Raw genomic sequence first — 12799 nt, 5'->3', positions numbered from 1 at the left:
GTTTATTCAGCCTCTGCATGCAATTGGATAGTTTTATTCTTATAGTTTGGGCATGTGCAAACCAGCAGGTGAGATTAAAGCTTCTTTCTGGAGTATTTCTCATATCTGATGGCACCATCTAGTGGCTGACAAGCATATCACACAAAAAGTCTATTCCTCTGTTTGTTTAGGATCGCGACTTCACGTTTCTGTTTATAAATGTGCTTCTGTAGCCGACAAATGGAGCTAAAATATGTTGTTTTACGAGTATTATTCTCATGTCATGTTGTGTTTTTCTATATTTATATTTTAGATACTTGTCCGTGTAAAGTTCATCAACTCTGCATCAACCGAGGTATTCCTTCAATTTGAAGCAAATAAGCAGCAGTCTAACGCTATTGGCTAGTTCTGGTCGGCGCTCAGTTTCCTATTGAATGGAGCTCTGCGGGGCAGGGGGCGTGTTTAGCAAAAAAAAAAAAAAAAAAAAAAAAAAGGACATTGCTTATATTTTATCACAGTACATGATGAGATAATGACTTTTACGGATTTCTGAAACATCATACATCATTTCTGAAAGGGGAAAATTCCAGAAAGCAGCTTTAACTCAATCTTCAAAATGTAGAATTGACAGCTGAAATGTCTTCCCAGCCTTCATTAGTGCATGCAGGAACCAGACTGCAGCACCAGGTAAGTCAAGGGCCTTGCACTGGGACTGGGACCCCGTGGGACCCAACGCAAATCTTCCAGGAGCGATTGGCTGAGAAGAAAACAACAGATTTCGAATTTGCTAGAAGATAGCGAGATAACTAACAAAAAGACGTCTGGAGAATACAAAACTAAAGAAACGAAAGCAAAATTAGGTATGTGGAAACAACAAAGGTAATGGAACAGTGTGTGCAAACCTCTTTTTTGTCAGCCTACAGAGTGGCAGGGGTGGGAACCAAACTGTGGGTTATGAAACACTTGATGTGGAGTCATGAGATGGTTCCTAAGATCTAATTCAACTAGAATTTTTACCATTATCAATGTAATTGATAAAACGAATGGCCATTAACTGACATAAGTAGTAAAACATGATGAAACGGTTTGATTTCCCATTTTCTTCTCAAGTTCAAACTGCAATAGTTGCACTCATATGTAGTTTTGTGCAAAAAGTTGTACTTTTGTCAACGCTATGCACACTTAAGCTCAGGTTTGAATCATTCAAACTGAATTAGGAGTTCGTCTCAGGCCACAAACGTTCATCTCGATGACTGAAATCCTGTGAATCTGTAATTAAAGCTGCTCTGTGACGTTAGACTTTGTTTCTGACCCTTTATGTTCCCTTTCCCTCCAGACGTGACTGCATTACTAACACATAAACCTCTGTTGTTCATCTCTCACACCTCTTTCATTCCCTCCTCCATTTGTAGACCCAAACCCTGTGCTACCCTCTGCTGTCATCGCTCGAGCCAAAACAGGAAAAGGAAACAGATGGGTATCGCTGGAGGAAGCTCCTCACCAGTGCGCTTCTGAGTGTGGGATACCACTGATGTTGAATAAGAAGAAATCACACATGAACCTTTTCATGCGAATGCCTCCAAGCTCATGTTTTATCTTTATTTTCTAGTAGTTATGAACATTTAAACCTGTTATCTGAAATTATAATCTTCACTTTAATAAAAAAAAATGTCCCAAATACAACAGAAAATATGAGCTGCAGCAGCTCTTCTGCCTCCCGTTTCCACTCCTTCGTGGCCTTATTTACACCCAAGAATCCTGATTCACTCCAGCATTGAAATTTTCCTTAAATCACATGCCATTCTGCAAAAAAACCCACTAGTTAGCTGCAGAAAATAAAGCATGCATTACATTTAGAAATAAGGGCCTGTGGGAAAGCCAGTGAAGCAGAATGCCCTGCAAGCGTTTGGAAAAATTCAAAGCAAGTGGTTTAAAAAGGACTTCTGTTAGTGTCAGTATTTCAGATATGAAAAAAAAAATATGGTTGTGTGTGAAAGTGACACCGACTGCAGTAAGCCTCCGGAACAGCTTCTGTATGGGGAAAGGCACGGGAAGTTCGGGGAAACAGCTAGGAGCACGGCCATTTAAACATTTGTAGGCCAGAACCAAAATCTTAAATTGCACTCAGAACTTAACTGGGATCCAATGCAGAGAGGCAAGAGCTGGAGTAATATGATCAAATCGAGATGTGCCAGTCAAAAGACGGACTGCAGCATTTTGAGCTAGCTGCAGCCTAGCAATACATCCATGATTAACGCCCAAGTAAAGACAGTTGCATAGTCTAAACGAGATGTAATAAATAAATAGATAAGCTTTTCACAATCATTCCCAATAAAAAAAAAGGACTTCACCTTATAAAGAATCCTTAGATGAAAAAAAACATCCTCGACCCCCATTAATTTAATTTAATTTAATCAATTTCCCTCTGGGATTAATAAAGTATTTTTGAATTGAATTGGATTGAATTATTGACTTGAACATCAAAATTACACTCAGAATCTATCTTCACACCCAAATTAGACACAACATCCTCAGCATCATATGAGAAGCCATTCATCAAAGACTGAGTAATTACAGGAGCACCACTCGGTGCAAACATAATCTACTCAGTATTAGAAATGTTAATCTGCAGAAAATTACAACCGATCCAATCAATAACCTCATGAAGACACATTAGAGCTACTTCCTTAGCTTTAATAGGAGCGTAGACCTGACAGTCATCAGCATACAAATTAAAGTCAAGCCCATATTTCCTAAAAATGGCCCCCACTGGGACCAAATATAGACCAAAAAGCAGAGGACCAAGTACAGAGCCTTGTGGGACCCCATATTTCAGGGAGAGAAGTTACCAATCCTAACAGTCACATAGGTCGTGTGTATATGTGTGAGCATGACGGAGGGAGCGTGTGACTGTGTTTGTGTGTGGAAATATATGTCGGGGGTGAGAAGTTATTTGGGATCTGTTGGGTTGCTGCCCGATGGGGTCTGTATTCCTCGGGCTCTGTCGGGTCCCCAGCGGGGTTGGGTCCCAGGCGTTCCACGATCAGCCAGCTCAGGGGTGGGTGGCTGCGGGCAGGCCTGAGGGCTCGTTGTAATCTCCCAGGGCTCTGGCTACTGCTAGTTGCAACCCTCGGGGGTAATCCTCTGTGCCTCTAGGGAGGAGGGTTGGGGCTTCTCCGGTGGCTGTCTCCCTGGGGTTCATGTGCTTCGGGGAGACCCATGGATCTCTAGGGCTTGGAACTCCTCCATCTTCCACATGTCTTTGGGGGCAGGTTTGTGGTCCCTCACACTCACTATTGAAGATTGTTATTGGACCTTACATATACAATCACGTGTATGCACACAGGTGCTCACATGGTGCTCTCACAAGGATGGACTAGGGCATTTTCAACACATCACATGTGTGGTGGCTGTGGCTGGCACTAAATGCACTAAGAAATCTGATCGTGTGTTTCTCAGTAAAAATAGTTACTTTTATATATCCTCATGTCGTTGGCGCAGTGATATTTTGGTCTTCTTGTATTTTTGTGTGTCCCCTTTTTTTTCTCTCTCTCTCTCTCTTTATACAGGGTTAGAAGCAGATTCTCGTTCATCGTTTACTGTTTATTTTAGTAAAACCCCCTTCCCCACATCTTCCTTCTCTCTCCCCCTTTCTCTTATACTTATGTCTCCGTGTGCGTTGGTAATTTAAACAACCAAAAATATTTCTAATAACGTTTTGGTATCGGGAGTGGCATTATAGCAGAAGCTATAACGCTCCACCTGTGATAATATAACTGCAAGGCTTGTCTTCAGCATTCAGACATCAATTCTGATTGCTTCACAGCCAGACTGGACACGGTAAAAAATAATAATAATTTGCGCTAACAGGGTTTATGCCAAAAACCCCTGGTTTGATGCGTCCTGATTTAGCCAGCTCAATCACTTCCGAATTACAGGACCGTTTGTATTCTCTACTGCTTTTTTAAGCAATCTTTGCAGGACCTGCCAGGGTAATGGTCAACGGAATAATTCAGGCCACATTTAATATGCCACATTCTATTAAAATTATGAAGGTGAGTTAACACGTCTGCTTTGGCATGCTAAATAATGATACAGGCTAGCTCTTTATCAGCAAAAGACAGCACAGTGTTGAAGCAATGCTAACAATGTTATCAGAGAGATAGTCAAGAGTCTTTGTTGTTTCTGAAATGATAACTCTTGAGTCTTGAGTCAGAAAAGGATAGAATGAGATCGCGGGATACAAGCGGCTGAAATTAGTTTTATCCGCAGGGTGGCTGGGCTCCCCCTTAGAGATAGGGTGAGAAGCTCGGTCATCCGGGAGGGACTCGGAGTAGATTTGCTGCTCCTCCACATCAAGAGGAGCCAGTTGAGGTGGCTCGGGCTGCTGGTCAGCCTTCCGGACGCCTCCCTGGTGAGGTTTTCTGGGCACGTCCAACTGGGAGAAGACCTAAGGGAAGACCCAGGACACGGTGGAGGGACTATGTCACACAAGCCTCTTTTATAAGACAGACCGTGCCGGCAAATCGGCGTAATATTACCACAATGGTATGTCTATAAACGCGCCATGCCGGCATGGCGTTGCGCAAATTTTGCGCCATTCGTTCCGCCTCGCTTGGTAGTAATATTGCTGTAATGGTCTGTCGTATGCGCCGCAGCGCAACAGAGGCGGATGTCATGATGACGTGGGGAGTTATTGTTGAGCTCCGGCTGGCAAATTTATTGAAAATGAAAGTAAACACAGGCAATAAGGTTTGGTTTTTGAACAAAATCAGCTGAGATGGCAAACTGAAGTGCCGCAGCGCTCCACGAGCCTCTCTGTTAGAGCTGAAGCTCAGATCACCAGAGACTGCACAGGGACTGATGGGGACAGACACCTTTAGGAGCTGCTTGTTTAAAAAAAACTTAACGATCACGGCTTCAGTCGCAATAAAAAGCAAGTTATGTCCAAGACAAACGGAAGTCTGCAGCAGAGCAGAGACCGCCCCCATACCCCCTTTATACCGCCATCACCTAATCTTTTATAAAACTGCCACGATTGCGCCACATTTCCGCCACGGTCTGATCTTATAAACGACCTTTATCCTCTCCAGGGAGCCGCGGCAAATCCTGTTTTGCAAACGTTCTGGTCCTGTAAAAACAGCTACAGTTGGCCAGGGAATGCCTTAGGATTCCCCCTGGGCCTCCTTGCTTAGGCTACTGCCCCCACGACCCGACCCCAGATAAGCGGCTGAAAATGGATGGATGGATGATAACCAAATAATTAAATCTTTAGTGTGAGTGTAGAGGTATGTACGATAATTTTCCAAGGCTCTATAAAATGTTGCAGATTGGAGCAATTTTTAGATGGCAGCAACATACTTTGGTTTTGGCCGTGCTCAGACTAGCTGTTAGCTCATTTGCTTTCAATGATGTAAACCAGAAAGCATTCTATAACAGATAAGAGTATTTGTTTGTTTTTACAAAGAAAAGCTGCAAAAATAAAATCCCTTTAAAATTCTACATGTTTTCAGGCACATCACTATTTCTTAAATAACTACTTTAATATAAAATTATTAAGTTTAGATGTTTTGACTAAAATACACCAAGTTAAGTTGCCAGAGGAAATAATGCATTTTTGTACAGCAGACAGAAAAATATGTATTTTTTTATTTCTTATTTGCAGATTTTCTAAAACAATAATTACATTTGAATCAAGATGAAAAACTTTATTTTTAAATCAACATTCTGCCCAACTACCTGCTCAGCTCAACCACTGTTCTTTGCAATCTGACATGAGTTCTGTAAAAAATAAATAAATAAATAAAAATCCAGCTTGTATTTTTAGCACAGCGTACTGGAGAGTAGCTTCTGAAATCCCGACTGGTGGAATTGCTCGGGTCGTTCCGTGAGGCTGTGAACAGATCTGCTGGAATGTGACGCAGCCAGATCAGGTGCAATCCAGGGTTCCTGTCAATCGCTGGCTTCTTTCCATCTTCCAGCTTCCGACTGAAACGTGGCGTTTTTATAGACTTTCAAGATGACAGTTTCATGTGTGGTAAAAGCAGGGAACCCTGGAATCTACTTCCCTTCATGGATTGAGGCCATGAATTTTTTTGAGAGTTTTGCCTGAAGTCAGGGTTTTATCTATGCTTCTGGAGACATAAATATTTCATGGTGTAAAAAATTTAAGTAAGGAGGAAAATATAAAACCAATACGATTAATCTTGAGGGCATGCTTTTTTATTTATTTTTGAAAGCATTTGCAGTGGTCTCTATAAATGAATGGCTTGTGGTTTGTTTTCTGTGGAAAAAAGCTCTGGCGGTCTTGTTTTGGGAAGTAGAAGTTAGTTGGAGGAGTGGGGGAGGCAGAAGGGACCAAGATTTGGAGTCATACCCATTAATGTTGATGATTTTTGTGCATCTTGCCTCTGATTGGCTAACAGCAATGCAACTGTCAATGGTAAAATGCTAAATGGCTTGCATTTCTATAGCACCTTTTTAGGGTTCTACAACCCCCCAAGGCACTTCACAATACAATCAGTCATTCATCCATTCACGCACATTCACACACTGGTGGTGATGAGCTACAGTATAGCCAAAACTGCCCTGGGGCGCACTGACGGAGGCAAGACTGCCGAGCACTGGCACAACTGGTCCCTCTGACCACCATCAGCAGTAAAGGTGAGTGAAGTGTCTTGCCCAAGGACACAACAGCAGAATTATCTGGTGGGAGCTGGGACTCAACCTACAACCTTCCGACTACTCGACAACCCGCTCTACCTCCTGAGCTACTGCTGTCCTTCATTGTCCTAATGGACCAAACTCCAAAGATAATTGCTACCATCTTAAGAGATTTTATAAACAGCTCCATCAACTCCACAAAAATGGCTAAATATTTGTAATGGGCTTGCTACATCTCACGTAATGTGCATTTAAAAGCATTTTTCAAAAAATCAGGAAATCACATTGTATGATTTTTAAAGAATTTATTTGTATTGAACTGTTGCACATACACCTGAGAAAATTAGTGTTAATATTTGGTAAAGAAGACTGTTTACAGTTACAGAGGTCAAAGGTTTCCTGTAGATCTTGACTAGGTTTGCACTGCTACTGGGATGTTTGACCCACTTCTCCACACAGATCTCCTCCAGATCAGTCAGATTTCAGGGCTGTCACTGACAGAGTTTCAGCTGTTTCCAAAGATTTCTGTTGGATTTAGGTCTGTAGTCGGACTAGGCCGCTCCAGAACCTTGAAATGCTTTATAACGGAGCCACTCCCCGGTTATCTGTGTGTTTTGTGTCATTGTCATGTTGGAACACCCCACACACAACCCATCTTAATTAGGGCAGATTGTGTTGAGATTGGTAAACTGAATTAGTAAAATTGTAGATTGGTAAATATGATCAAAATATAATAGATCAGAATCAGACAGAACAGCAATCTAATAAAATATTTACCAAGCACCTCCCCAAACGAGACATGAGACAATTTCCTATGATGCTCCACTTTTTTATCAAAACTTTTAAAAGAAGCACATACTTACATTTACTCAACAGCAAGCTGCACAGAGAACAGACTGGACCCATTTTTGGTTCTTCAGTGGCATCAAACCACTTCAAATGAAGAATAACAGAATGTGTGTAAATGCTTTAAAATTTTTATTTGAAGATATAATGTTTAAGTTATGCTAATAAAAGTTCCCTTTGTGTTATTTAAAGAGAAATGTCTAATTTTGGTGAACTTAAGATGTTGGCACCATGTTAAAGTATACAGCTTCAAACAAAGATCAAACAATTGTTTGAAGTGTTGTAGAAAAAGAGGCTGTGGAGACTAAACTTTTCTTCTAAAAAAAAAAAGAAACCTGTTGTTTGTGTATAAATACTACAGAGAAATGTACAACTTCAAACCAAACCAGGTGAAGTACATTAACTTTGACTTCTACCAGCACTTAAAGAGACAATGTGTAGTTTATACTCTTGGTATAGTTAATCTCTAGAAATATCCATCAAAATTTTGTTGAAAATGAATTAAACGATAACCAGTTTTTGAAAAATATTAAAGGCTTTGTAACATATAACCATAAAAAACGAGTCTAAAATACACCGGAGCGGGTCTAAATTTCTGTGCGACTTCATATTAAACACCAGTTTCCTTCTACGGGACCCCATGAGGACAAATTTCATTTACTGATTTGTAACAAATGGTTACAAAACTTTCGCCATTCATAAACATTCTTGTTTTACACATTCACTTCTTCACTCATTGCCAGTGGGTCTAAGTTTCCGGGCGACGTCATATTAAGAAGAAGAAGAAAATATCATTTCTATAGCGCCTCTCAAGATAAAAATCACGAGGCGCTTCACAAAAACAAAAAATGTAAAAATATAAAAAAGCATTTAGAAAATGTTTAAAAATATATTTAAAATGAGCAAAAATAGACAATTGGGATTTAAAAGAAAAAATGTTAAAAAAGAGAGAGAGTGACTAGGAAAGAGGGAAATCAGTGGATCCTGAGGAAGGTGGAATAGGTGAGGAGAGCAGAATAAAGAGAGAGTGGTTGAAGAAGGTCATACAAAAGTCAGCTTGAACAAGTGAGTCTTCAGCTGCTTTTTAAAGGAGACCACTGAGTCCACTGATCTCAGGCTCAGGGGGAGAGAGGTCCAGAGTCTGGGGGCCACAGCAGCAAATGATCTGTCACCTTTGGTCTTTAGCCTGGTGCGCTGCACAACCAGTAGGCTTTGATCACTGGACCTCAGGGACCTGCTGGGGGTGTAGGGACTAAGAAGATCACCAATGTAAGATGGTGATTGTCCATGTAAGGCCCTATAGACCAGAACCAGGATCTTGAAATTGACCCTGAAGTTGAGGGCCAAATTAAGCACCATGTTTCCTTGTACGGGAGCCCGTGAGGACAAAATGCATTTACTGATTTGTAACAAACTGTTACAAAACTTTTACCATTCATAAACATTGTTGTTTTACACAATTACCTCTTCACTCATTCCCAGTGATGAAAGGGAGTCTGATGTGCGTGTCGTTTTGCTGGAGGTTGTGCTCCCGGGGATTTTTGACCCTAATGGCTATCCGTTGGTGAGGTCTTACTCAAACACAAAGATACATTTCTTCACTGCCCCCCAACTGTCAGGAAAAATACACAGTCATTTCAACCAATAATGTTAATTTTACTAAACTGACTTTAGAAGTTTTAAGTGATTTGTAACATAATCTCGTCTTATACGGTTTTAAAATTAAGTAAATATCACCTCAAATGACAAAATCCCATTTGAACCATTAACAGAAACCTTCTGAAATAAAAAACAACAAAGTCTGTGAAGAACATATTTTAGAATAACTTTTGGGTCAGTTGGAGTCTTGCAAGAACTTGATTGTCTTCACTTTAGTTATTCTGCCTTAGATTTGCTTCTGTTCCTGGTTTTAGGGCTGTGCAAAGGCTGCTGTGGTGGATAACTTGATGGAATGTTTATCTATCGAAATTCAAGTTGAAAGATCTAAAAACATATTAGTTAGCTGTATTTATCGTACACCTGCATCATGCTTTGATCAGTTTATGAGAGAAATTTCTGTAATACTGGAAAAACACAAAGAAAATATTACTTTATTTTGTGGTGATTTTAATATTGATTTATTGAAGGCAAATGATCACAGTAAGACTTCTGAATTTACTGATACAATGTTTAGTTTTGGGTTCTATCCGTTGATTCTAAAGCCCAGCAGAATAAAGATGGATAGTGCCACTTTGATTGACAACATTTTTTAAGATAGATGGTAAGACACATAGTGGACTGTTAGTCACGGATGTAAGTGATCACTTGCCTGTCTTTTCAGTGCTTGAAATGAACAATCAATTTAATATTCGAGAGGAAAAGATTGACTACATTGGTAGCATAAAAACACCAGAACACATTGCAGCTTTTAAAAGAGAATTAGAAAATTATGACTGGAAAAAGGTTTATGTGGAAGACACTAATGATGCATATACAGTAATGCATTTCTAGACATATTTTTGTCAATCTATGACAGCCATTGTCCACTAAAAAAGTTTTCTGAAAATCTCAAAAAGAAAAAACTATGGTTGACAAAAGGTCTGGAAAGAGCCTGTAAAAGGAAAAATAAGTTAAATAAGATTGTTTTGACAAATAGAACTAAGGAAAATGAAGACAAATATAAGGAATATAGAAACAGATTAACAACTATATTTTGCGATACGAAAAGAAAAGTTATTATGAAAAGCTGCTTCAAAAATCTAAAAATAATATAAAGGCCACCTGGAGTGTACTTAATAAGATAATAAAAAATCTGAATAATATATGTTTTCCAACATGTATTGTAAAAGAAGGTAATGTAGTGATTAAGAATACTGAGAGTACAGTGAACGAATTTAATGATTACTTTGTTAATGCAGGTACCAATTTGGCAAAAGAGATTTCTGTACCAGGAAGACATGATGACAAATTTTTAAACTTTACTTCTTATAAATGTAACTCAATGTTTCTTGGAGGAGTCTGTAAGAGTGATATTATAGATGTGATGAGTAAATTTAAGAGTAAAAAAATCCATGGATTGTGACGGCCTTGATATGTCATTAATTAAAAAGTTCTTCATAGTATCCTTCAGCCATTAACTTATATTTGTAACAAATAATTTCAAACCGGAATTTTTCCAGATAAAATGAAAATTGCTAAAGTGATCCCATTATATAAAAATGGAGATAAACAGGTTGTCAAATTATAGACCAGTATCTTTGCTGCCTACATTTTCAAAGATTCTTGAAAAACTTTTTGACAACAGACTAAATTCTTTTCTTGAAATATATGATTTATTGAATGACCAACAGTATGGGTTCAGAAGAAATCACTCAACATCTCTAGCAGTGATGGAATTTATTGAAAATATTGAACAATTGTTGATAAAAAACAGAATGGAATAGGTGTGTTCATTGATTTACGCAAAGCCTTCGATACGATAGATCATTCTTTACTGTTACAGAAATGTGAAAGATTTGGTTTAAGAGGTGTTGTACAACTTTGGTTAAATAGTTTCTTGGAAAGCAGGTTCCAATATGTGAGTATTAATAATATGAAATCTAAACTTAGAAAAGTAACTTGTGGAGTTCCACAAGGATCGGTGTTGGGACATAAGCTATTTTTACTTTATATAAATGATATTTGTACAGCTAATTATATTTTAAAATATGTGATGTTTGCTGATGATACAAACTTATTTTGTTCTGGAGAAAACATAAAGGAATTACTGAAAACAATGGAAACAGAATTGATGAAGTTAAATAGATGGTTTGTATTTAATAAACTATCACTGAATGAAAGTAAACAAAATTTATGTTGTTTGGAGGCATTAAGAGAAATGCTGAAGTAAAATTGAATCTAAATAATGTTGAAATTGAAAGAGATATGAGACTAAATTTTTAGGAGTAATAATTGATGACAAATTTTGTTGGAAATCTCACATAGATCATGTGAAACGGAAATTATCTAAATCTATTTCTATTCTTTACAAAACGAGAGATTTATTGCACAAGAGCTGCCTTTATTTACTGTACACTTCCCTTTGCTTGCCTTATATGAGCTATTGTGTGGAAATTTGGGGGAAAACATACAAAACATATCTGGATTCAATTTTTAAATGGCAAAAAAGAGCTATTAGAATAATAAATAAAGCTGCATATAGGGGGTCCACAAACCAATTTTTTGTAGGATCAGCTATGTTAAAATGTAAGGACATTATAGATCTTAAAACTTTAGAAATGTTGTATAGAGTGGTGAAAAAGAATGTTCCAATTTGTATTTTAAGTATGTTTAAATTAAGAGATGGAAATATGATTTGAGGGGGTCTTATATGTTTGAAATACCTAAAGTGAGAACTAATGCTAAGTATAGATGTGTGTCGGTTTTGAGAGTGAAGTTATGAAATGGACTTAATGATGAACTGAAGATGCATTATTCTTTGTCATTTTTCAAGAAAATTTTAAAAATTTGCATCTTCCAAAGTTACAGAAACTTAGCTTGATGTCAAACCTTGTGTTGATTTGATTTCTTTCAATGTTATGCATCTTATCAGCCCTACTTTTTTTCTCTTGGTTAAGGATTTGATTATCTCTGTGGGAGTTAAGGATAGGCTAATTATAAGCCACTAGGCTTCAACCTATTCCTTTTTTCAGTTGCTTGATTACTTTCATGTAAAATTGATAAATTGTTGTTGTTGACCGAATAAAAAATATCAATCTATCAAAAAAATTCTGCCTTAGATTTGCTTCTCTTCCTGGTTTTAGGGCTGTGCAAAGGAGCAACTTTGATCAGATGATGAGATAATGTTTTTATTTTTTTCATTTTGCAGAAGTTTTAATACAAAGCAACTTAGACATTAACCCAACATGCATGTTTTGGGTCTGTGGGAGGAAACTGGAGTAGCCAGAGAACACACATGGAGAACAAGCCAACTACACACACAGGAAAGTCAAAGGTAGGATTTAAACCTGCAACCTTTTTGCAGTGAGGCAACAGTGTAATCAAGTGCACCACCTTGCAGCCCATCCTATTATACCCCATGTTTTACCCTAATGTTAACTGCAAAATCCATGATTTTGGTATCAATTTCTTTGGGGTACTTTTGTTGACTGACTAATCAGATATGAATAAAAATGGCATTTATGTGATTTTGGTCTCATCGCACATTGCAGGAATCCTTTTGATCCCTCACCACCAACCATCAGCAAACATCTAATTGGTCAGGTAATTTAGTCCTTTGCAATTAAATTAAAGCTGCAATGGCAAACTCTGAAAACAAGTTAGCTTAAAACAT

At 38.3% G+C, this 12799-nt stretch overlaps 1 protein-coding gene across 2 annotated transcripts in view; it reads right to left on the bottom strand.

The window, feature by feature from the left end:
- The window catches only part of LOC107377208 (carboxy-terminal domain RNA polymerase II polypeptide A small phosphatase 1), a 37118-nt gene that overhangs the window by 17428 nt on the left and 6891 nt on the right, over positions 1–12799 (bottom strand). The gene's annotated exons all lie outside the window — the stretch shown is intronic.

This window comes from Nothobranchius furzeri, chromosome 2 (genome assembly GCF_043380555.1).
Source record: "Nothobranchius furzeri strain GRZ-AD chromosome 2, NfurGRZ-RIMD1, whole genome shotgun sequence".
NCBI lineage: Eukaryota > Metazoa > Chordata > Actinopteri > Cyprinodontiformes > Nothobranchiidae > Nothobranchius > Nothobranchius furzeri.
The sequence above is the reverse complement of the archived record's forward strand: the minus strand, read 5'-3'. Positions and strand labels throughout refer to the sequence as shown.